This window comes from Octopus sinensis, linkage group LG12 (genome assembly GCF_006345805.1).
Source record: "Octopus sinensis linkage group LG12, ASM634580v1, whole genome shotgun sequence".
NCBI classification, from domain to species: domain Eukaryota; kingdom Metazoa; phylum Mollusca; class Cephalopoda; order Octopoda; family Octopodidae; genus Octopus; species Octopus sinensis.
The window spans coordinates 77813397-77839465 of NC_043008.1; the positions used below are offsets into that span (position 1 = coordinate 77813397).

The following is a 26069-nucleotide window of genomic DNA, read 5'->3' on the forward strand; positions in this document are numbered from 1 at the left end:
TAAGCAACGTCATAACTTAAGGTGTCGACAAAGAGAACAAGATCAACAACAGCTGCAGTGACAGCAGCAGCAACAGTGATAGCAGCAGCAGCAGTAGTGACACCAGCAGCAGCAGCAACAACAACAACAACAACAACAACACAACAGCAGCAGCAGCAGCAGCAGCAGCAACAACAATGTGAGAGAAATAAAACGTAAAAATGCAAACATCGCCCCTGTTTCTTTTGTGTCAGCGGCGAGAAATATGGAGTGCTTCTACATCAATAAAGAAGAATTAAAATTTGCTAGAAAAAGTGTTAAAAGAGATTGGAGAAGAGTAGCTCTAAACCCTCCATCGACGTGATAGAAAATATTGCAAGATGCACGGTCACATACCGGATTCAAGTCTCGGCGGCCGGTTTCGAACCCCTTTTTCAGAGGACAGATTGCTGCAATGCACAGCGGCGCCTGCTCGGTGGTCAAAGTAAATGGCTACTTATTGGAACCGTTTAGCATCGTACGTATGATCCGCCAGGGTTGCCCGCTGTCACCTCGTCTGTAAGTGCTGGCTCTCGAGCCACTACTGCAGAAGTTGGAACTCGGGAAGGTAGTGTCTGCATACGCGGACGATGCCGCCGTCATGGGGTCGGATGCCTCCGATGTGGAGACGATTGGCTCCATTGTAAAAGAATATGAGTTGGTTGCAGAGGCTAAAATCAATGCCAACTAGTCAGTGGGATTGATACTGGGCAAATCGATGCCGTCAAGAGACAACAAGTTAGAAGTTCATGTTGGTGTTATGCTTAGGGTGCCATATATTTGCTTTTGTACATTGTGTTGTTCTAGAGAATGTTTAAGAAACCATAAGAAAATTATGTGTTTGTTTTAAAATTTGAAATTACATATGCAGTATTTTAAGTAGGATATGGGCAGTTCCCACGATCACTATCTTTTGAATTTCTGCCGTTTCGGGGTTTTCTAGTATCGGAGCTAGGTAACAATTAACCTCTTTTGCTATCATTCCTAGGGCACCTATGACAAAAGGTATTGTTTTAGTCTTCAGGTTCCGCATTTTGCTGATTTCTAATTCAAGATCTTTATACTTGCTCGGTTTTTGGTAGGTCTTGACAGATACGTTTATATCGATTGGGACAGTCATATCAATGAGGAGGAATGATTTTTATCTGAAGTTTTTCAATATGATGGCTGGCCTATTTACATCTATCTTTCTGTTAGTTTGAATGGTGAAGTTCCAGAGGAGTGAGATGTGACCATTTTCAAGCACTGGAGGTGGTTTGTGTCCCCACCAGTTTTTATTATGGGGCAAGTCCAGGTTTTTGCAAATTACGCAGTGAATATATTGTGCAGCTCTATCATGCCCGTTGAGATACTCTGTGGGTGCAAGAAAACTACACAGGGAGACAGCATGATCAATGGTTTCATTTTGTTGTTGACATACACTTGTTGGTGAGCTGCCGTTCTTTAATATGTTGGCCTGGTAGTTCCTTCTAAGTAGGCATTGATCTTGGGCTGCTGTAATAAACCCTTTTGTTTCTGATTTTAAACCAGAAGCCAATTGTGGAAATCGTCATTGTTAATGCCAGTTGTAAAAGTCCACGGCCACTCTCCTTCCTTGGCAGATAAAGTCGTTCTATATCTGCCTTAGGTTGGTGCATTCTATTCATTGTCAACAGTTTTCGTATTTTTCTGTCAATTTTCCTTTGAGAAAGGAAGCTTTTGCACATTCATCGAGACGAAATTGCCTCCTGATGTCATCACTGAATTGTTTAACAATCGCTAGTAAGCTCTTGAGTTGTTGGTCATTATTATTTTTATTTTTAACATTATTATTACTACTACTACTACTACTACTACTACTACTACTACTACTACTAATACTACTGCTGCTGCTGCTGCTGCTGCTGCTACTGCTACTACTACTACTACTACTACTATTATTATTATATTATCATTATCATTATTATTATTATTATTATTATTTACTTGCAATTTGCATATTTGTTACAACCTCTTACCAAGACACACCAAGTGTCCTAGTTGAGTGAAGGATAAGAGATGTTACAGTATGACTGAAAGCTTGGAGAGGGGAAGTTGCAGGGACAGTAACGAAATATCTTCATGTAATACAACACAGACATTTAAATTGATAGGGTTTTTCTAAGGATGTAGGCAGTACTTGTAAGCACAATCTTTTGGATTTCTCTATCACATGATTTTACTGGGATGTTATCTAGATATTTCTGAGATCCATTTATTATCATACCTAGGGCACCTACAATAATAGGAACAGTTCTCGCTTTAAGACACCACATCTTTTATATTTCAGTTCCAAGGTCTTTATATTTACTTAATTTCTCAAATTCCTTTACAAATATATTTTTATCAGTGGGAAGACTTACATCTATAAGTCTACAAGTATTTTCTTCCCGTCCTTAATGGCTATGTATGGCCGATTTGCCTGGATCGTTCTGTCGGTGTTTATAAGAAAACAGTGACATTTTTACCTTCAACGACTGACTCAGGATGATGCTCATACCAGTAAGCATGAGCGCTGATTTTGTAGTGTTTACATATTTTCCAATCGAAATACTGTCATATACTATCTTGGCGATTTTTGTATTCGTTTAGTGTCAGCACAGGTCATCCTAAGACGAGATGGTATATTGTTTCGTCAAATGAGTCGCAGAATCTGTATTTAAGGTCAAAACCATTTTGAAGAACGCTAGCCTAGTAGTTTTTCGTAAGCAAGTTTTGATCTTGTGCCACCAGTATCAAACCTTCAGTCTCTGCTTTCTTTTGCGAAAGGGAACCAGACGATTATATCCCGATGTCATTGCTGAACTCTTTAGCGTTTGTTAGCAGCCCTTCTAGCTCTTCCTCATTCCTAGAAAACAGTTTCAGATCGTCCATATAAAAGAGATGGTTTATTGTAGTATTATAAACTTTGAACCCATACCTGGTATTATTCAGTTTGTTTGAGAGTGGGATCAGTACCATGCAAAAGAGAAATGGGGAGAGGGAAGTCATCTTGAAAGATGCCTCTTTTGATATTGATGTTGTTAGATTGACTTAAGCCATTACTATGATTTAGAAGGAGACGTGTTCCATTTGGCCATGCTACCTTGTAAGAATCTGGAGACTACAGGTAAGATCGTATATATCTCAAGGGCCTTGAGTAGCCAATTATGTGAGACACTATCTAAGACGATTGAATATTCTCTCAGCTATGAATGAACAAGATCCCCAGAATCATGAAATGAATACAAAATATTACAACCCTTTTTTTTAGGGAGAACATACTACAGCTGGGACCCAGATCCGATGAAACAAAAAATTCAAATAAACTCACAGAACAAATAGAACCTAAAATTATAAATTTATCGAAAAGAAACCTCTTCAAAAATTAAATAGATCTTTTGTTGAAAGGTTTCAAAAATTTCCCCCTACACCTACTTATAACTTCATAGAATTAAAAACAGATATTGAACACTTTAGTCACCGCCTCCGTCCTATAAAATTCTTCGGCAATAAGAATATAAATGATAAGTCAATTGTCAAAAATAAATCTTACTCTACCCCTTACAGGAGAAATGACAAACATTTAGATACATGTATAGACATCATTTCCAAATTACCTCTCAGTGCTCATAAATGCAAACAAAACCGCCGTAAAGAAGAAAAGGAAACTTTACTAACACTAACATGACGAACAACTCAATCATCCTAAAAGAAGCCGTTAAGAGTAGGGCAATAGTGACTACATTACAGTTTATTGGGTACTTTTAACATGGCACCAGCACCAATACTTTTTATCTAGCAATAGCACCAGTCGAGTCTCCAAGTAACCTTCAAGACTAAGATCCCTTGAGTAGGGAGAGGTTAAACTATAATAGAGGAAGAGAGTTGTGTCTTGCTGTGGACAAGATACATGGTAACCCAGATGAGCTACAAAGGGAGAGAGAGAGAGACCTAAAGAGGAAGACAGGGAGACATGGCTATGCCAGTTGCAAAAGAAATGCAAGAAAGAAAGAATGGAAGATAAAGAGAAAATGGAAGTTTGGATACCTTCCATTATGACTGGAGAATGTTCGAGATATTGTTTTCTGTGGGGAGCTTCAGGATATGTAATTATTGAATGTAAATTTAAAATATATGGAATGATTTTCAAAAGAAAAATTGAATTATGGAAATGTAAGAAGTGAAGAATATTTACTTGAATATAGAAGTCTATACAAATGCCTTGTATGTTATAATAAAAACCTTACCTATTGTTCTTGGCAGCAATGTGTTAAGATGTTAGTGTTTTGCTGCCCAGGAATATAGAGGAAATAAGGAATAGGCAAAAAAAGACAAATTGTTTCTAGTTGTTGCAACTAGGAAGGTTGAGGTGTTAAAACAATATTTGCTGTTGCTTATACTTCTATACAATAACTTTCAAAGAAAGGTAAGTTCAGAATTTAGAAGTATTGTCTACTCTGACGGACTTACCAGAGATATGAATGATGCTGGAAAAAAAGAAGAATAAATACAGTAAAAAGAAGAATTAGCAAGGAATGCTGAATATTTACCTTATGATGGAAATCCTCTATAATGTCCTATTAATGCTGGTATATAAAAAAGTACTATTTACTGTTGCATCTGAAGATATCCCAATATACCAATTCACACAAAAGAATGTATTTACTCACTACAGACTATGAAAAATGATGTCTATGAATAGGTGAAAGCAGAAACCTCATCCAATTAGTAAGTATATGTAAATGTGTCTTACTTTTGACCTGTAAGTTATGAGATATCCAAAACTACCATGTATGTGTGAATTTTTTTTCTTTTTCTTTTAGTAGCTGAATGAAAGAGGTTATTTCCAATATAAGTGGAAAAGTTGAAATTTCTAAAGGGAGCAGAGAAATTGCATTAATAAGTAAATTAATAATGAAGGAAGAATATTTACTTTGAAAGTATACCTAGAATGTTTCCTGTTGTTAATGTAATCTGCTATGCTATACCATTGATTACTGTAAATGAAGATGATGTTGATAAGTTGTTGTTGCTGAAATTTTTAATCTGGAGGGAAAGTAATGATCATAACTCTTTATTTTACACTAATATTTCCTATGTAGAAATGAAAGAAGCATGAAATGGTTTTTTAAATAGTGTGTGATATGTGTTCATGGGAAACCTACTTGATAACATTAGTTTTGATATTTTATGAAGTTGTTAGTATTTTAATAAGCAGAAATATGAAGGGGCAATGAACAAAGCATATTTAAATTGAAAATATCTGCAATCCTGTCTACTATTAATAGACCGTTGTTGTTGACTATATGTTTAACATTGTATTGGCTGATGATCTTCATTATTTGGAAATGAAAACTTCCTTGAAACAATAATTGTCCTTGAATGTGTCTTGATTCTTTTGTTTTTAATGTTGTGCAATATCTGAAAGGAAGGGTAATTTGTAAACATGGATGGGAAAATGAAAATGCACACTACAGAATGTTATGTATAAAATGGTGAATCGAGAAAATTTATTTGAAATTAAAATGCATGTGAAGGGAATGAAGAATAATTACCAGATGATGAAATGTGGTATTCAATGCTCTAATCCTCTCTGCAACAAATGTATGATAGCATTGATATTGTATTGATAAACATCATTTCTTTCAGTTTGTATCCTGTATGAAAGTTGTGGGTGGTTAATTTTATGAAATAGAAAAGAATGACAAAGTAATAAAAATGAATGATGAAATATGAATAATGTTTGCTGAATGATGGCTATTATATAACTCTTTCCCCTTGTCACTAATAATGAGTACAAAATTAATAATTCCTGATATTTATGGCAGTAGTTGCTTGATGTTGTCATGTGAAAAAAGTTATATGCAGTGTAGGCTAATATTTAAATTGGTGGAAATGAAGAAAAGTATGAATTGATAAGAGATAATGAATGAAGAATATATATATATATATATATATATATATATATATATATATATATATATATATATACCTTATGATGAAATTTTTAATTTATGGTAATTGATGCTTTTATCTTTTAGTTGCATTTGTATGGTTAATACCAAGATGATATAAGGGTTTGTGAGTTTGTAATAGGTTGACTTTTTCAGGAAATGGAGTCAGCAACTCCAATTCCTACTGGTAATAGTTATCTTTTTCTTGTCTCTAGATATTTAACTATCCAACATGTTTGAATATTTTGTAGGTCAACATTCACTATAATAGCTTATAATGAGCTAAATTACTTTAAAACTTCAAATGCACTCCATGCTTTTAATAATTGTTTTGTTTCCATATTTCTTACTTTCATTGGTTTCCTTGTCAGAAGTCTTTCTACATGAGAATTTCCTTGTAAAGAACATTCTTTGTGGAATGTTTGTAATTTGATGTATATATATGTTTAATCTTGGAAATCCAGCAAACACTCTGGAGAAAGTAACATGTAGTTGTACATGTGTGAGCACAGGCTTGATAAATATTAAACAATTTTATCAAATGTTTGTCCTTGTGATTTATTAATTGTCATTGCTAATTTAATAGGAAACTGTTGTCTAATTAATGTAAATGATAGCTCTTCACTTACTGAAGAAAGGGTAACTCTTGGTATAAAAACAGTTTTTCTTTCATTTATAATTTTTGCCTGAATGACTTTTTCTTGAATGTCTTGAATAACTAAACACTTACCATTACGCATGCCATTAACTTGGTCAATTGTACATGAAAGAATAAATATTGCATTAGTTTTTAATAATAATATACATAATGGTAAGCCGGGAATATTTAGCATATTTAAGTATTCGGTAATAAATTCTGAAGAGTCATCCTGATGTGAACATCAATCATGACTAATAACAACTTTATCATGTACTTGAAACAGTTTTAGTATTGCCTCATTGATGAATTCAACATCAATATTTTGGGGTACTAAAACAAGAACTTCTGAAAATCTCTCTGGTTCTGCAATACATTCTTGTATGACATTTCGACTGAAAACTGATAAAATAAGGTCATTAAAATCATGAACAATGTTACATCCTAGGGTAACCTTTTGTCATAAGGTCTTTTAACATTCTATCCAATGCCTCTGAGATGAAATGGTGAAAGAGGGGCAATTCATCCCTAATCAGCCTGAATGATGCAAGTTGCTTTGTTACTTTGTATGGATACATTACATGATGCACCGTTAACTGGATTGAAGGGAAAGGAGAAAGCGAAATGAATTATTGTACTCCCAGCAAGTAGCAATGCAGTTATAGCAGATGATGCAATTGCTATTGCAATCCTTCCTTCTTTGTAGGAGAAAATGACACAAAAGAGAAAGGTTTTGCTTGACCTACCTGGTGCATCAATAAAGAAAGTTTTAACAGTGAGAATCTTTTGACTGATTATCTGTTTTTGAATTGTCAATTGCCTCTTTAATGCGGCTTGTTGACCACAATTTAATTTTTTGACAATTTCATCAAAGAAATTCTTTTGTTCAGTCTGTGGAAATTTTCAAAGGTATTGCAGAATGAATGGATTGCCTGTATTGATGCTGAATATATTCATGTTTAGTGTACTGATGGGGAGGGGAATTGCTTAATGTTGAATCATTTTCTCTTGTATGCTGTTGTATGCTATCTTCTACTTCTAAAGCAATCATTTGATCTTCTAAAATTGCTTTCCAAATGTAAATAATTTGTCAGGTTCTGCAAGATGATTGCAGTAATTGAGAATGGAGCAGAAACGTTTTTGCAGCTGATATGGAGTGGCTGAAACACTTGCAAATTCCACAATTTGATAGTATTCATGGTCATCAAGTGCTAAATTCAGATTCATTGCAGCTTACACAATTAATAGTTCTACAACATTAATAGTTCACGTATCTTCAAATGACATAATAAAGTTCTGAAATAGAATGGCTCCTGTTCCTTTGGCAAAACAAAGTAGATATGCCCAATTGCATGCGTATTATTTTTTGTGAGATGCCACTTTTTTTCAGTATTATTCCATGTATAAAATTCAGGGAAATTTCTAATGTAAGTAATATAGTTTCTGCATCATCATGGACCCCCTGTGACTGTTGGAGGTATAATTACTCTTTTGCCAATATTTGAGCTATGGGAATATATGTAATTGTGAATATTCTAATACATTTCTGTCTTGATGTTTTTGCTTTGATTGTATTGAATCCACTGTAACCTTGCTTCTTCAGTCTTGGAATACATATTACAGAAATATTTCTGAGCTGAATGACCTGAGTTGTCAAGGAAATGGGCATTATGTTCCTGGGCCATAAGTCTATATTTGTAAAAATCCATCTGTTATATTTTATGACTCTTACCTCCAACATCAAAAATGAACCTTCCATCCCCTATCATCAAATGAAAATAGCAATGAGAACTGCAGTGGGTCATAATCCAGATGCAGTGAACTGATTGTTTGAAGGGGAGATTCACCTTTGCATGCCATAGCAATCCCCATCCAATATCAACTCACTATCATATCCCACTAACCACTGCTGTCTTGATCACCAACTCAACCCCACATTCTGTCCACCCACCTCTATTTTCTATCATACCTTTCTATATACTTTAGTAATTTCCTTCTGCCACTGAATAGACACTTTACTACCCTCAAATAATGCCACTCCATTTCTCACTATCTCAACTAAGAATTCTGTAGCTTCATCCCTAAAATCTACTATTCACATATTATCTACTACGCCCTCCCATTCCTCTTCCCAATCAACCTTTACTACTACTCTCTTAGTAGCCTCATCATTAACCCCTCACACTTGATCTATCTTTTCTCCTCTAACCATTCCCAATCTCAATACATCCCAGTACCCTCCCCTAATACACTTAGCTCTCCACGTTCAATCATTCCATCTTTGAACTTCACTGCATTAAGATCTAAAATGTAAGATCTTCTCTATCCTGATGATGGAGGCTCATCTCATACTATGTTAAATACATCAATATGATCACATATTGTTTTGAACTAAATCTACCAACATTATTATGGATCACTGATGGACTTATAATACAGCTGTTGGACTTATAATACCTTCCTTCCACTTCTTTAACTTTATTTGTCATTTGTAATCTGGGTAAGTTGGACCTATTAATATATATATATAAATTCATCATCTGAAAGTTTCCATCTTTTGCTTTTTCTCGTTTTGTATGTATATATATGTGCATATTTTGTATTTAATATATTTAATGTATTTGATATATTTGATATGTCTAATTTGTTTATCCACATAATTCTTTTCTGCTTTAGGCACAAGGCCCAAAATTTTGGGAGGAGGAGACCAGTCGATTATATCAACTCCAGTATGCAACTTGAACTTAATTTATCGACCACAAAAGGATGAAAGGCAAAGTCGACCTCGGTGGAATTTGAACTCAGAATGTAAAGACAGATGAAATACCACTAAGCATTTTTCCCAGTGTGCTAACGATTTTGCCAGCTTGCCACCTTGCTTATCCACATAATTGCTTCTATACCTGCTCAACCTGATCCCTCTTATAGCCTTTCTTTACCTTGAGGAATGATCCCATGTAAAGACACCGAGTCTAAGTTTGAATCTTTTGAGCACTGCTAGGTGTTTTCTATGCAGAACATATATGGATCTCTTCTGTGAAATATAAACATTTGATATATTCATATCTCCCACTATATTTAAAATGACAGCAACATCAAAGCTATCGTGGATACAGAAGATAGCCTCTATATAGGTGTATTGGTATGAATATATATAAATAGATTTCTATATTTTAGCTATGTCCTGTCCAACCTTTCCTTTCTGCTATCCGAAAACCCTCTCACCCTCCCCTATTCACCACCAGGCTTGTAAAGCACCCATCCAATCAAACAGCCTGTATTATTAGACCCAACAGTGAATTTTTTGTGAGGTGGCTGTTCCCATTACTTCTGCTTCATTTTCTGATAGTAAATTTACATTTACACTTTACTGTCAGAAAATGAAGCAGAAGTAATGGGAACAGATATATCACAAAAAATATGGTGATAATCAACAGGATATAGTGAGGATGATGTGCTGATATATTAGAGAAGACCAGGACCGAGCACCCCCAAATCTGAGGTGTGTTGATAGGTGCAAGCTAAACACTGAAACTGAAAAGACAGATTCCGTCCTAGGACTATTCCAGATGGGAAAGGCAACTGAAACCAACAAATTATTAGGGCTACAGCTATAATTGCTGCAGAAAGAGTCGGATACAAAAAAGAGAAAAACAGAACATAAAGAACCATACTGATAAAGATGAACTTGTGAAAAACAAATATAAAAAGACGTTTTTAGACAAGTTGATAGATTGAAAAGAAGGGAATTATAAAACAAAACTATAAGAATAAGACTGGAAAGAACATATAGAATGAGAGATAAAGAGTATAATGTGATACTGGAAGCATTGAAACAAAGTACTGGAAAAATATGTCTGTAGGACAAAACAACTCAGCAGAACAGGTTACTTGAAGTCAATTAAAAAAAAGTTCCTATTTCCTGTTTCAGGAACTAGATGGACAGTTACATGTGACATTGACACTAGATACCGAAGAAAGCAGAGCATTCTGTGGAGGATATATATAAAGCATAATGATGAAATGGAGTGGCTGTATGAAATCCATGATAAATTAAGAAATATACACGGTCAAAACAACATAAAAATAGCTACAGAAATGGTAAAAAGACAGTTAAGGAAAATCGAAAATTGGAAGGTCCCCAGGGCTAGATGGTGCCCAAGATTATTGGGTGAAGAAACTGAGAGGGATCCATGAAAGGATAGCGCAACAGCTGGATGAGTGCTTGCAGGAAGGCTCAGTACTCAGCTGGATGACAAAAGGAAAGACATTATGAGCCAATGGGTAATAATGCACCCAACTTTCAATCGATGTATCTTCTGCTTCTGTGAAAACTATTGTCGGGTACTTTGGCCAGTGAACTGTTGATAGAGAAAAGTAGGCTGCTATCTATTGAACAGAAAAGTTGCCATAAGAGGTGCCAGAGAAAGAAAGGTCGGTTGTTAATTGATAAACTAATTATCAGAAACTGCAAGAGAAGACACACAAAGGTAAGCATGGTGTGGACTGATTATCATAAGGCATATGATATGATATCACATTCTTGTATAAGAACTGTGGAAACGTAAGGAGGAGTAGAAAACATGAAATACCTTATATAGAACAGTATGAAATGCTGAAGAACTGAGTTGACAGAAGGGTGTCAGGTATTAAGACAGGTAAAAATCAAGAGAGGCATCTGGTAGTGGGACAGCGTATCCCCACTCATCTTTCTACAGGGAATGATCCCCTTGAGTGAAATACTGCAGAAGACGAAGTTGGGGTATGATGTGGGAAGCAGTAGGGGAAAACTTATGGATGACTTATTCATGGATGACTTGAAGATGTTCACAAAACGTGAGGAAGAACTGGAAAGTCTAGTCCAGTCTGTGCAGATTTTCCCGAATATCAAGATGGAATTTGGACTCCCAAATGTGGTGATGAGTTGGGGAAAGCTTGTCAGGACAGAAGACATATGTATGCCAAGTGGTGAAATGATGAAGGCAATTGAACCTGAATGCAGTTATAAATACTGGGAAATAATTGAAGCAGATGAAATTGAACTCAACAATAACAAAGAATAAACATGCCACAAGTGTAAAAAATATTGGCTTCAAAGCTGAATGACAGTAACATAATTTCGACAATAAACTCGCATGCAGTCGCAGCAGTTCAGTATAGAACTAGAATTCTGAAGTGGACAGCAGATGGGTTAAAAGAGAGGGACAGGAAGACAAGAAAGCTCCTAACAATGCATGGAGCCCGTCATCCATGTGCAGACACTGATTGCCAATACACGAAGAGAGAAAATGGAGGAAGGAGACTGATAAGTGTGGAAGATTATGTACGAGGGACGTTCAATAAGTAATGCCTATGACCCACTTGCAGTTGTTTGATCTAGCTGCAATTTTGCATGTACAATTATTTATATCTCTATAGATTAAGTGGCAAATTACAGCTCTGAACTAATTGTGGTTTCTGATTTACAGGTGTTTGAACTGAGTCAAGTGTGAAATGGAGCCTGTTGAGTGTCGAGCAGTGATCCGGTTTTTGTATTTGAAAGGACACACACCACGGGAGGCATTTGATGAAATGAAAGTAACTTATGGTGATGATGCCCCATCATATGACCTTGTAAAACGCTGGCATCGTGAATTCAAACATGGTCAGAACTTTGTGGAAACAGCTCCCAGATCTGGTCGCCCCCTTCTGCCATTGATGAGGCATCTGTCCGTCAAGTTGAGGCTGCCGTTTTGGAAGATCGACGCATAACTATTCGCCAAATAGCCCATGAGGTCAAGATTAGTACCGGGTCTGTGGAAACTATCATTCATGACCATTTGCATATGCAAAAGGTGTCTGCCAGATGGATTCCCAGGCTGCTCACACCTTTCCAGAAGCAAGAACGCGTCGATTGCGCGAGGATGAATTTGGAGATGTGCCAAGAAGATGAGTCAAAATTTTTCAAAAGACTGATTACATAGGATGAAACCTGGGTCCATCACTATGATCCAGAGACCAAAGCCCAGTCAATGCAGTGGAAGCACCGTGACTCACCTCCTCCAAAGAAAGCAAGGGTGCAGCCCTCCGCTGGCAAGGTCATGCTCACAGTCTTCTGGGACCAGGACGGAGTAGTAATGACAGATTTCTTGGCAAAGGGTACCACAATTACAGGAGTCTATTATGCTTCACTTTTGAGGAAATTAAGAGAAGCTATCAAAATCAAGAGGCGGGGCAAGATCAGCAAAGGAATCCTCCTCCTGCAGGACAACGCTCCGATCCACAACTCGCGTGTCGCCAGATCAGAAGCACAGGCGTGCGGCTATGAACTCATCCCACATTCTCCCTACTCTCCTGACCTGCACCCTCTGATTTTCACCTCTTCCCAGCCATGAAGTTGTTTATAAAGGAAAGCGTTTCCCAGATGATGCAGCCTTGATTTCTGAAGTCACGTCGTGGTTGGAGGACCAAGCTAGGGTCTTCTACAAAAACGGTCTTCAGAGCTGCATCAAACGATGGGAGAAATGCGTAACTCTGGGTGGTTCCTATGTAGAAAAAGACTAATAACTGTGCCAAGTTTCGTTGCTCTACTGCTATGGGAAGTGGGTCAGGGGCATTACTTATTGAACGCCCCTCGTACGTATTCATCTCGGGGGATTACTGAGATACCTACGCATGCAAGACTCCAGGAATTCCAACAAGACCTGAGTTAAAAAGAACAACAAAACAACAACAACAATAATAATCCTTTCTACAGAAGGCACAAGACCTGAAATCTGGTGAGGGGGACTAATCGATTACATCGCCTCCAGTGTTTCAATGGTATTTGATTTATCGACTCCGAAAGATTGAAAGGAGGAATTTGAACTCAGAATCTAAAGACAGACGAAATGCTGCTGAGTGTTTTGCCCAGCTCACTGCCTAAATAATAATAATAGTAATAATAATGATAATAATAATAATAATAATAATAATAATAATAATAATAAATAATAATAATAAGAAGAAGAAGAAGAAGAAGAAGAAGAAGAAGAAGAATGATAACAACAACAACAACAACAACAATAAAATAATAATAATAATAAACAAAATGAAACCATTGATCATATTATCTCTCTGTGCAGTCTTCTTGTGCCTACAGTATATCTCAACAAGCATGATAGAGCAGCACAATATATTCACTGGGTAATCTGCAAAAACCTGGACCTTCCCCATGATAAAACACAAATCACCTCTAGGGCTTGAAAATGACCACATCTCACACCTCTGGAATTTCACCATTCAAACAGGCCAAATATTACATTAAAAGACTTCAGACAAAAATCATGCCTCCTCATTGATATGACTGTCCCAGTCGGCATAAAACTATCTGTCAAGACCTACCAAAAAACTGAGCAAGCATAAAGATCTTGAAATAGAAATTGGCAAAATATGGAACCCCATTCTCTGGGTGAGAATTGGAGTCAAAGCAAATGTCAAACATATAATAATAATAATAATAATAATAATAATAATAATAATAATAATAATAATAATTAATAATAATAATAATAATGTTGGTATAAAAGATGGGCTACAGTAAATATTCTGCTCAATACCGCAGATTTGCTTCTCAGTTGTTTGACTGTAACCAGTTGAGCACATCCCTTAGTGGCTGACAATATGTGCATCACTGACTACGAGCAAAAGTAGTGGGGGAGCGTCATAGCCATGTGTTGAGAGGGATTCTTTGGGGTTTGAATAATTCACCTCTGGAAACATGGGTGGTTCTTTCAACATCCTTAAACAACCATTATTCAGGGATCTTTTGAGTGGGATAGGTTACTCGACCAGAAGAAAATTCTAACTGGGCCCCACCTGCAAGGTCATGTGCTGTTTATCTTGATATGAGATCACCATGTCGCGCACATATGATTGTGATGCATGTGCCAAGTGTACCCTTATCAGACAGGAAGTCATGATGTGTATACTGGGTTTCGTATATTTTACCCCAGTGTCACTTTGATAGCATGCACTGCTCTCTCACTCAATAGTAATAACGTTCATCTGTTGAGTATCGGATGGCACATGTTGTGGGCTTTGTTCATTTTATTGGAGATTTACTGTATGCACTTCGTAAAAAAGCACACACAAAAAAGCTAATACAACCGAAGACTCAAACCAAACCCAATAACAAAACATACTGAAGCGACACAATATTCTCCAAAGGATAAAAAAAAACATGAAGCACACACCCTATCAGCACAAAGTGCAGTAAGTGATGCAAAAGAAAGTTACTTAAAACTATCAGATGTCGAATAATAATAGTGGTAATGACCATGGTGACAAACGCTACCTTACCTCAGTTCATGAGAGACAAGAGTTTGTGTAGAAACTCTGACTGTAACAGCGAAATTGAGGTTGGATCTTTAAGGGAAGGCCTCTCGTACAGCAGCGATTCAGTAAAGATGCATACTGACCACACCTATTATCCTAAGACAGTATCAACAGATAATAGGGTAAGGAGGAGGAAGTGAACCAATGAAGAAACCAGGATATTGATGCAGTGCTATTTAGAAAGTGAACGTAAAAGAAGGGGTAATAGAAAATGGATTTTAACACTTTAGGCGGAGAAGGGTATGTTTAAAGTGACTGAGCAGAGACTAGTAGATGAAACTAATGCTATACGGGGAAGAAAGTGGATGACAGAATTGGTGGTGGAAGAGATCACATGGGAACTAGAAAGAAAGACCAGGCAGTAGGAAAGACAAACAACGTAAGAGATACAGCTCAAACCAAAGTAGAACATAAAGGGTAAACTAATGATAGCACTACCAATAAGATAGGTACCAGCGATTTAAGTGATTTAAGTGAGGAAGATCAGATTTAGATGGGTTGCAGGAAGTAATGAATAAAGAAGAAAAGGATTGCCAACATTAAACGATACCAACAGAAGGAAGTTGCTAGATATTACTAGAAAAGTAGATTCTGTGGATCTTTTTGGTTTGAACGGCAGTTTTTTCTAGCGGTGTCATATGAAATTGTCACCCATAATTATGACCCTAGTATCGATCTATTGCATTTCAATTTGTTTTAGGGTTAGGGTTAGTTAGGGTTAGGGGTGGGGGAAGGGTATCTTTTTTCTTCAGAAATGTAAATAAACCCAATCTGTTTCTTAAATGAGGGACATATTCATACGGCACAATTTTCCAGATATCAGGAAAAGATAGATCAGTTTCAATAGAATAGATTATTTGAGATAGACCAGAGAACATTTTATAACCAAATACATAGTAGGGAAAAAAGCACTGAAGATGAGAAACCTAATGCAGAAGCTACAAAGTGCTGGAGTAAGATTTGAAATAAGCCAGTTAATCGTAATGGAGATGCAGTATGGTTAAAGAAAGTAAAAGTAGTGAGTGAGAAGCAGCCATATCTAAGAATAACTAGTTTATTTTATTTATTTATTTTATTTTATCTAGTTTCAGCTCACGAGCTGTGGCCATGCTGGGGCACCGCCATAGTGCATTAATCAGTAAAGTATTAGGAAAAAGGCCGAACTGGAAAGGCCCAGGACCAGACTTACTTCAAGGGTATTGGTTAAAGAAATTTAGTAGTTTACATGGGAGGCTGAGGGAATAACTTTAGGATTGCCTTAATGGAGGAATAATATCAGGTTGGATAGCTAGATAGAGAACAATGCTGCTTATGAATGATAAAAGCATGGGTAATGCAGTTAGCAATTATAGACCAATCACTTGCTTACCATTAATCTGGAAGCTGTTAACGGGAATGCTTTCAGAAAGTATTTACGAGCACCTTGACAACCAGAATTTACTGCCAGAAGAACAGAAAGGTTGCAGGAAGAAGGCTAGAGGAACGCATGATTTATTATACATAGACAAAGCATTTCTAAATGAGGTAAAAGCTTGAAAGAAAAATCTAACAGCATGGGTAGATTATAAGAAAGCGTATGACATTGATCCCAGACACATGGATAAGTGAATGTTTGAATATATTCAGTATAGGAGACAACATAAGAAACTTCATTAGCTTTAGCATGAAGAAACGGAAAGTAGCTCTCTACTAAGGCGATACAGTCTTAGGGAAAGTTGACTAGAATGAAGATTGCGAGCAAGGGATAACAGTATTCGTAAGTATTTAATAAACCTGGAAAAATAGGGGACAAGAAATAAGCCTAAAATAAAATAAAAGAGCTTAAATTATTGCAGCTAAAATAAAATTTGAATAGGTTGCCAATTAAATAAAATATACAAATGAGCTAAGCTATTCAATACTGACCAACCATCTTTCACCCAAGGAATAAGCCTAAAATAAAAGAGCTTACAATACTGCAGATAAATAGAAAATTCGATAAAAATGAGCTGATGCTTTATCAGTGTTAAGGAAAGTTAAAATGAAGAGAGGAATGTTCCAAGGAGACTCGATAGTACGCCTGTAAATGATTTGTCATGCCACAGACATGGCATCGAGGACGTCTGCGTTCTACAAGTTCTATTCGGTAGGGAGATCAGATCAAGGATCCTCTCCAGCTGTCTGACTTTACATGGAGAATTATCTCCAGTGTGATTCATGTCCAGTTCTCCCTCCTTGATCTCTTGACCTCCAGGAGATTTCCCCTTCCATTAATTACCACGCAAGCGAGTACACACCACGTATCTAAGGTCTGGTGGTATTCTCTGTATGGTAACCTTTACCGCCCTTCTTTCTGTATACTTAGGGAAGAGCACGAATTCCTCACTGTAACAGGCGGCCACTAAGCGTTGAGTAGCCATGGCCTCTGTTTTAAATAAAACTTCCAACCCGTGGAACTGCTCTGCCCTCGATATATGACCGATGTCCTGCCATATGTAGTGAAGAGCCCTTTCTATCGGGACGTTCGTTGCCGTTTCGAGCAGTTTCGATTTACGGCTAACACAGCGGTATGTCACTATTTTCCTGGCTGTGTTTTCTAGCGTTTCCGGTGGTGGTGACATCTGACATCTGTGCCCTCCACCCATCTATTTTTCTAAATTTAGCTGCGTTCGCCAATTTAGAGGCCTTATCTTCAAGGGAGAGAGCAAACAGTTCTTTTGAGGCAGCAGCGGCAGCGAAAGAAGTCTTATCAGTGATGGTGGTGGTGGAGTTGTAACCACCTCCGTTGTTGCTACTACCGCAGCCTCCCACCACTTCCGATTCCACTACTGTCATAACTCTTGCTGTTACCCTTTGAGTTACTGTCAATGCTACCGCTACTACTATTGTCGTTGCTTCTGCTGCTATTCTTCTTCTTATCACCGTCATTGTTCATGCTGTTGTCATAACCGCTACCACCACTGCTGTTATCGCTTCCACTACCATCACTGCTGTTACTGCCGCTATTGTCGCAATTACTCTTACTATCCTCATAATTCTCTTGACAAGTTAAGCATTTGTCTGTTTCCATCACTTTTGTCACCTCCCCTACTACTGCATTATTCTTGGCAAGAAAAGGAAGGGGAGATCTGTAAGAATGCTGGGATGGGGGTGGAAATGATTTTCCTTTAAAAAAATTTAAGATGGATGCACTATGTCGATGAATTTGTTGTTTTTAAATGCCCTTCGGGCAATATTGTGGAGGAGTCAATATTACCCCTTACGAGGCCAAACAATTACAGAAAACCTAGTAACAATTTCCGGGAGTTTTCAGTAACAAATTTGAACGAAAATTCCGAACGAAAAACATCACGAAACGGATGAATACAACAGATGGATCTTTTCACTTTGACCGGCAGATTTTTAAAATAATTTCTTTGTAACTAAACACTTTTAAACTTCGTATACTGGTAGAATGTGTCACATAAAACATCTTATTCTCTTGGCGTTCTTGAGAAAACTCTGTAGTTTGTAAGCTATTTCTTGTTTAATTTCTCGTATTTCGGCAATTTCAAGATAGTGTTGGCAAACAACAGCAGTAATTGTATTCACCTCAATAGACGTCATTGATTGGTTGAAATTGCTGAAATACGAGAAATTAAACAAGAAATAGCTTACAAACTACAGAGTTTTCTCAACAACGCCCAAGAGAAAAAGATGTTTTTATGTGACACATTCTACCAGTATACGAAGTTTAAAAGTGTTTAGTTACAAAGAAATTATTTTAAAAATCTGCCGGTCAAAGTGAAAATATCCCAACAGATATAATGAGGGCTTAGTTCGTGCGTTCGAAAACATGTCAGAGGTACTCCGCAGCAAATATAATAATAATAATAATAATCAATTCTTTTTTATTGGCCACAAGGGCTGACACGCATGATTACATAAAGGACGAAAGGTTACAAAGGGTTTTGTCCGTTTTTGAAAAACATCGAGTAAAAACTTTATAACAACGATTATAAAACAATGAAAAACTCCCAAAAGGGGGAGACGTTTCGAAAGGTTCCTGGTGGAAAAAACCCTACAAAAGCCAACGGGAGCCTGGTCAAAAAAAGGGGTGTAGAGAGTACCCTTTTTTCTCCTTTTACATTACCTTTTTGAAATCACAGGCGAAACTGAGAACTGGTCCATTTATACTGGCCAGTCTCGCACAATTTACCCACCTTTCATAAAACTTGCTATCGGACAACACTTTCCTCTCTAACCTCATCTTCCTTTTCAAGTGAAACTTGAAAAAGTTGATGAGGCCTTGACCAAAGAGGAAAGTGTCTGACTTTAGCCCTTTCAAACGAGTCCACCGCACCACCTCTTTCGCCACAGCCACTAGGCACAAGAAAACGGCCTCGCCCTCCTTGTTAAAGGAGGTCGGCGGGGCAATCTTCACTATGGATTCGGCTGATAGTCGGATCCGTCCTACACGTGACAGTAGCTGTTCGACATAAACCCATATTTCAGCAATACTCGGGCACTGGACGAGTGCGTGCAGAACGGTTTCGTCGTCCTGGCAACACCTCGGGCAGGCCCGGCTGACGGCACTTCCGTGCCGGTAGAGTTATCTCGAACAGGCAGAGCCCCTCGGTAGCACTGCCAGGCGAGCGACCTCTGGAAATTATCCATCGGCCCCGGCCCGAAAGTCCTCCCGAACAGACCACTCAGTTCGTCATCTTCAACGCCTAGAGTTTCCCTGAGAACGTCGTCGCATTTTTCCTCCACTAACCCTCTATAGAACGCTAGAGTGGAGCTGTAACCGATCGCATTGCCCGCCTGACGGAGGGCGGAGAGGGCTTGACGGCACTCGAGGTGCCAAGCGCCCTTTCTCGGTCTACGTTTGATCCAGGTCTGCAGCTCCGTCAAAGAGACGAGCTGCGGAAAATCGCGTCTGACAAAAGACGACCACACCTGTTCACCGTCTAGGAAGCGCTTGAGATGCCGCAGCCTGAGCGCATGTCTGCGCAACAGCAACCACGGCATTCCAAGGCCTCCGTTCAGCGGTCGTTGACAGCAGATGGATCGCCTGACCAGTGGCACCTGACCCTTCCACAAAAAGTCGAAGAGCAGGCGTACCAGCTTGGCCAACCAGCGGTCGGGACAAGGGACGACGGTCAAGCGGTAATAGATGACGGACGCGATGTACGCATTCCCCACCTCCGCTCGACCTTCCAGGGACAGCTTTCTCTCGGCCCATTTCTTGGTGAGACGTGCCACCCTGCTCGTCACCTCTTCCCAGTTCTTATCCACCTGGAGGTCCGGACCGAACCAGACCCCGAGCAGTTTAACGGGTCCGTCTGTCCAGCGCCCTACGACGCTGTTGGACGGCATGGGCTTGCCTCTCCAGGTGCCCAGTTGCAAGCCCACAGACTTTTCCGCGTTAATCTTTGCCCCTGTCACCGCTTCGTACTGGTTTAGCGTCTCGCCAATCAGGCCAATGTGCCTGTGGCTCGACACCACCACGGTGACGTCGTCGGCATAAGCAGACACGCTGTTTCCGCCTCCTAGATCGCGCGGGATACCCCGCAAAGCCTCCAACTTGCGCAGTAATGTCTCGAGAGTCAAAATGTACAAGAGGGAGGAGAGAGGGCATCCTTGGCGGACCGAACGCGAGATGTCGAACGGTTCCGAAAGGTGACCGTTCACCCGTATCACCGAGCAGATGTTGCTGTATAAAGCAGCTATCCACCCGCGGAAGACTGGACCGAAGCCGGCTGCCTTGAGGACAGCTGCCAGGTACCGATGGTCGATCCTATCGAAGGCTTTACTCTGATCCAAGTTGATGAAAGCCCCATCCGCGCCAGCGTCGTTACCCACCCTCTCTATGATGTAGCGCATGAGATGGAGGTTGTCGTGTATCGACCTGGTCGGCACGGCGCATGTCTGCGTCTTGCCGACCAGCTTGTCCACGACAAGCGCCAATCTCTTGGCTAGCACCTTGGCCAAAATCTTCAACTCTGCATTGAGCAGAGTGATGGGCCGGAAATTCCCTATAACGTCCCCCTTGTTTGGGTCCTTCTTCAGCAAAGCCACCACCCCTCGACAGACAAAAGCAGGAATTCTCTCGTTTTGCTGCCAGTTGCAGTAGACGTTTGCCAACAGGCCCGCAAACAAGTCTGGCATTGAAAAGTAAAGCTCGTAGGGCAGACCATCCAAACCCGGCGATCTACCTCTCGTGCAACTCTTCATCGCTTCTCCCACTTCCCAGGCAGATATCGGTCCTTCGCAGCACTCTGCCTCGCTGTCCGAGAGTTGCGGTAGGCCGTCCAGGTACACACCGAAGTCTGCACCGTTGTCCGTTCCACCGCTCGTCCCAAACAGTTGAGTAAAGTGCCGCTGAAGCACCGTACACATCTGCTTCGGTTGGGTAACCTCGCGCCCGTTCTGGTCCACCAAAGACCGAATGGTTGCTCTGTTGCCTCGCTTCGCCTCCGCCACGCGGGCCCATCGAGCGGCTCTAGTCCCCTCCCCGCTTAGCGAACGTGCCTTAGCTCTGACAACGCAGCCTTCGTGTTTGGCGTCGAAGTGTTGGTCGAGGGCCAACCTTGCCGCCAACACGTCGGTCGCGATGCCAGTGTCAAGAGCCTCGTCTAGTTTCTTAACTAAATCCCGCTCTCTCTTCCTACGTTCAATAGCTAGAGTCTTACTATACCTAATCGACTCTACTCTAATTGCTCTCTTGAGGGCAAACCACCAGTTGTTGTTGATGATTGCCCCCGTGAGCGCCCACTTAACTAGTAAACTAATCCGGTCTCTGTAAGCTTTGCACGCCGTTAACGACGCGTTCAGCTTCCAGTAGCCGGGTCCCTGTCTATGTAGCCTATCTAAGTCGACCGTACAGATCACTAATTTGTGGTCCGTATATTCGACTAGGTGGAATTGTGGACACCCTACGCTGTCCTTATCCGCTGGCCTACAAAACACTCTATCTAAGTACGATCTAGACGACCCGATGCGATTGGTCCAAGTCCACATTGGCACATTCGGGTTGTCTAGTCGAAACCTGTCGGACAGCTGAAAGCGGCCGAGTAGGTTGGCGAGGCTCTTGCACCCTCCCCCTCTCCTATCAGACGCTCCCCTGCCCACCCGATCGAAACGTTCGTCTAAGACAGCGTTCCAATCCCCAACTAGCACTAGAGTGCGTGACGTTCCCAGAAAACTTCCAGACGTTTGAAATAATCCGACTGCCCTGCTCCTGTCGGAGCGTAGGCAGCCAGCAGTCTGAAAGCACCGCCGTCACTACCGTCCACGTCGAGGACCACCAACTTACCTTCCGGATCCAAGAAGACTGTCCTTATTTTCAAGTCCAGGCCCTTCCGAAACAACACCGCAGTACCACCACCGCCCGCTCCCGGCCGACACGGAGATAGAAATATCTCGTATCCCCCGAAAAGGGCTGCGAGTTCCTGCGTGTCGGAGAGCCTGGTTTCACTGATGGCTGCTACATCCACATCATGAAACCTCAGGTCGTTTAACAGGTGACCCTGTTTCCAAGGTGACCCGAGGCCTCTCACATTCAAGCAACCGATTCTAAGATTTGCCATGTTTCAAAAGTTAGGAAAAAAAAAGAGAAAAAAGGCTCTACTTACTGTTGTTGGTGGTGGGGGTGGCTCCCTTGTGCTTTTGCACGGGTGCTTCCACTATATTTTTGTAAAGTTTCTTAGAGAAACTTTTCCCTAACGATCCCACATCATTAGGGAATATTTGTTTAACTTCGTTGTATGTTGTTTTGTTTATTTTAATTGTGAGAATGTGTGCTGGTGGTGTGTTTTGTGTTGGTATAACGAAATCCGTTATATTTGTACTTGTTTTTTCTTTCAAGTACTCAACCAGTTCCTGGTTTCTTGTATTTATTGCTGTAATTGTGTCTGTGTGGGTTTGTGTCTGTGGCAGTGGCAATGGCAGTAGTGGTGTCGAAAGTGTTGTTGTTGTTTGTTGTTGTGAGTGTGTGTTGTTGTTGTTGTTGTTGTTGATGTTGGGAAGCACTATTTGTTCGTGCTTCCCCTGTATGTCTTTTTGTTTTCTCCTCCTTTTCTTTTTTGGAGGCACTGTGCTCCATTCTCCTTTGTTGGAATCAGAGCTCGCACAATCCGAGTACTCTTCATCCGGCAAAGGAAGGATGAGGGGTCTGCTTCAGCAGCAGGACGAAAAGTTGTTGGTTCCGCCGGTATCGGTGGTGCCGCTGCTCCTGTTGCTGTTGATGGTGCCCGCGTTGGTGAGCTCTCACCTTCTCTTCTTGCTGCTGTCGACCTTCTAGGTACTGGTGTTGGTGTTGGTTTGGTGTGATTGTTGTTGTTGGAGGTGGTGTTGTTCGTCTTGGTGTTGGTGATGGTGTTGGTGGTGTGGCAGCCTTTGGTTTTCGTGCTGTTTCTGTTGTTTCTGTTTTTGTTGTTGTTTGTTGTTGTTGCTGCTCTTGCTGTTTCCTCCATCTCTTTTCTTTTTTTTTGAATGGGCAGTCCCTCTTCAGGTGGCTTTCGCTACTGCAGAGGAAACATTTTGGCTTTCGCCCCTCTACAGTAACGTTTAGCCTGGTCCCATTTAGTAAGATGACAAAGTCAGGTATGGCATTGATGTTTTCCTGCTGTATCTGTACCAGCAGTTCAATACCCATACCTGACCAGTTCTTTTCTCTTACCCTCCGAACATTTAGAATAGTGGCAGTGTCCTCTATACCATAGAGGATAGCCGCCACTAGCCATGAGATATTCAGTTCAGGGGGTATTGTATTTATTGTTATTTTTTGGACCTTACGCCCGAGGTACATCGGAACGAGGAACAAATGTTCATTTTGCAAGGGCGAAATGGCATGCGCCCTTGCTTGCTCCTCTTGGTGGAAGCGAACCTCCACGGTTCCAAATCGCTTCCTTCTTGTCACATAGCTCTTTGGCCCCAAATGGGCTTCAGAGCCATTTCTAACTGTTGGGGTGTGCGTTAAGCAATCTTTTAGTTTTCTTTTCGAAAACTTTATAGAAAATTGTTTTTTTGTTGGTCTCTTGTATGAGTTGTTGAGGTGTGTTGAGGAAAACACTGTTTCCCTCTTTTCTCAACAAATCTTTTGCCATTTTAATATCTTCCATCGTAATTTGTATCCCTTCCGAAATTTGCTTCGCAGCTGAAGCAAAACCCTTGGAATTTTCTTCAATTTTTTTTTCTTTGTTTATTTCTCTCTTATTCATATCATTCCCTTCCTCCCCCTTCGGTACTATAACATTAGTTGAAGGTAGAGGGGGGAAATCTAAAATGACGTCGCAAGAGACAACGTCTTTTTTGTTTTTATTTGGAACGCTTGCTTTTCAGACACATTTTCATTGTAATGTTTACTTCGCGCTTTTACGGCTTGAAATTCGTTCGTAACCTCTGACGAAATTTTTTCTTCTTGTGGAGGGTGGTGTTGCAAGGAGGGAAGAGCCAGCAGCTCTTTTTAAAGCCATTTTGGAAATGTGTGTGTGCAAAATAATGTGAATGTCAATAATATAAACAGTAATTTTACCCCGAAAGGGGTAAAATTTTGCCTAGCCAACTGGCTCCGCAAGAAGTTAGTCGGCTTGGCCACAAAAATATTCAAAAATATTAACGCTTATCAACAAATTTCCAATGAAATTGTCACAAAACTCACGGAGCTTCCGTAGACACGTCCATCCGCGTTGGAAGAAATAATAATAATAATCAATTCTTTTTTATTGGCCACAAGGGCTGACACGCATGATTACATAAAGGGACAAGACAGGACGAAAGGTTACAAAGGGTTTTGCCGTTTTTTTTTTAAAAACATCGAGTAAAAATCTTTATAACAACTTATAAAATTCAACAATGAAAAACTCCCAAAAGGGGGAGACGTCTCGAAAGGTTCCTGGTGGAAAAAACCCTACAAAAGCCAACGGGAGCCTGGTCAAAAAAAGGGGGTGTAGAGAGTCCCCTTTCTTCTCCTTTTACATTACCTTTTTCTTTGAAATCACAGGCGAAACCTGAGAACTGGTCCATTTATACAGGCCAGTCTCGCACAATTCACCCACCTTTCATAAAACTTGCTATCGGACAGCACTTTCCTCTCTAACCTCATCTTCCTTTTCAAGTGAAACTTGAAAAAGTTGATGAGGCCTTGACCAAAGAGGAAAGTGTCTGACTTTAGCCCTTTCAAACGAGTCCACCACACAACTTCTTTCGCCACAGCCACAAGGCACAAGAAAACGGCCTCGCCCTCCTTGTTAAAGGAGGTCGGCGGGGCAATCTTCACTATGGATTCGGCCGATAGTCGGATCCGTCCTATACGTGACAGTAGCTGTTCGACATAAACCCATATTTCAGCAATACTCGGGCACTGAACGAGTGCGTGCAGAACGGTTTCGTCGTCCTGGCAACACCTCGGGCAGGCCGGCTGACGGCACTTCCGTGCCGGTAGAGTTTATCTCGAACAGGCAGAGCCCCTCGGTAGCACTGCCAGGCGAGAGACCTCTGGAAATTATCCATCGGCCCCGGCCCGAAAGTCCTCCCGAACAGACCGCTCAGTTCGTCGTCTTCAACGCCTAGAGTTTCCCCGAGAACGTCGTCGCATTTTTCCTCCACTAACCCTCTATAGAACGCTAGAGTGGAGCTGTAACCGACCGCATTGCCCGCCTGGTGGAGGGCGGAGAGGGCTTGACGGCACTCGAGGTGCCAAGCGCCCTTTCTCGGTCTACGTTTGATCCAGGTCTGCAGCTCCGTCAAAGAGACGAGCTGCGGAAAATCGCGTCTGACAAAAGACGACCACACCTGTTCACCGTCTAGGAAGCGTTTGAGATGCCGCAGCCTGAGCGCATGTCTGCGCAACAGCAACCACGGCATTCCAAGGCCTCCGTTCAGCGGTCGTTGACAGCAGATGGATCGCCTGACCAGTGGCACCTGACCCTTCCACAAAAAGTCGAAGAGCAGGCGTACCAGCTTGGCCAACCAGCGGTCGGGACAAGGGACGACGGTCAAGCGGTAATAGATGACGGATGCGATGTACGCATTCGCCACCTCCTCTCGACCTTTCAGGGACAGCTTCCTCTCGGCCCATTTCTGGGTGAGACGTGCCACCCTGCTCGTCACCTCTTCCCAGTTTTTATCCACCTGGAGGTCCG

The 26069-nt window shown here is 40.5% G+C and overlaps 1 long non-coding RNA gene across 1 annotated transcript; it reads right to left on the reverse strand.

Annotated features, from left to right (window-relative positions):
- Positions 1-1441: 1441 nt before the first annotated feature.
- On the reverse strand, positions 1442-15007 carry LOC118765676. Its single transcript, XR_005001545.1, has 3 exons — positions 14924-15007; positions 4234-4239; positions 1442-1451 (listed from the first exon to the last, which is right to left on the reverse strand). It is a non-coding gene; the product is annotated as an uncharacterized LOC118765676 (long non-coding RNA).
- Between the last annotated feature and the right edge of the window lie 11062 nt (positions 15008-26069).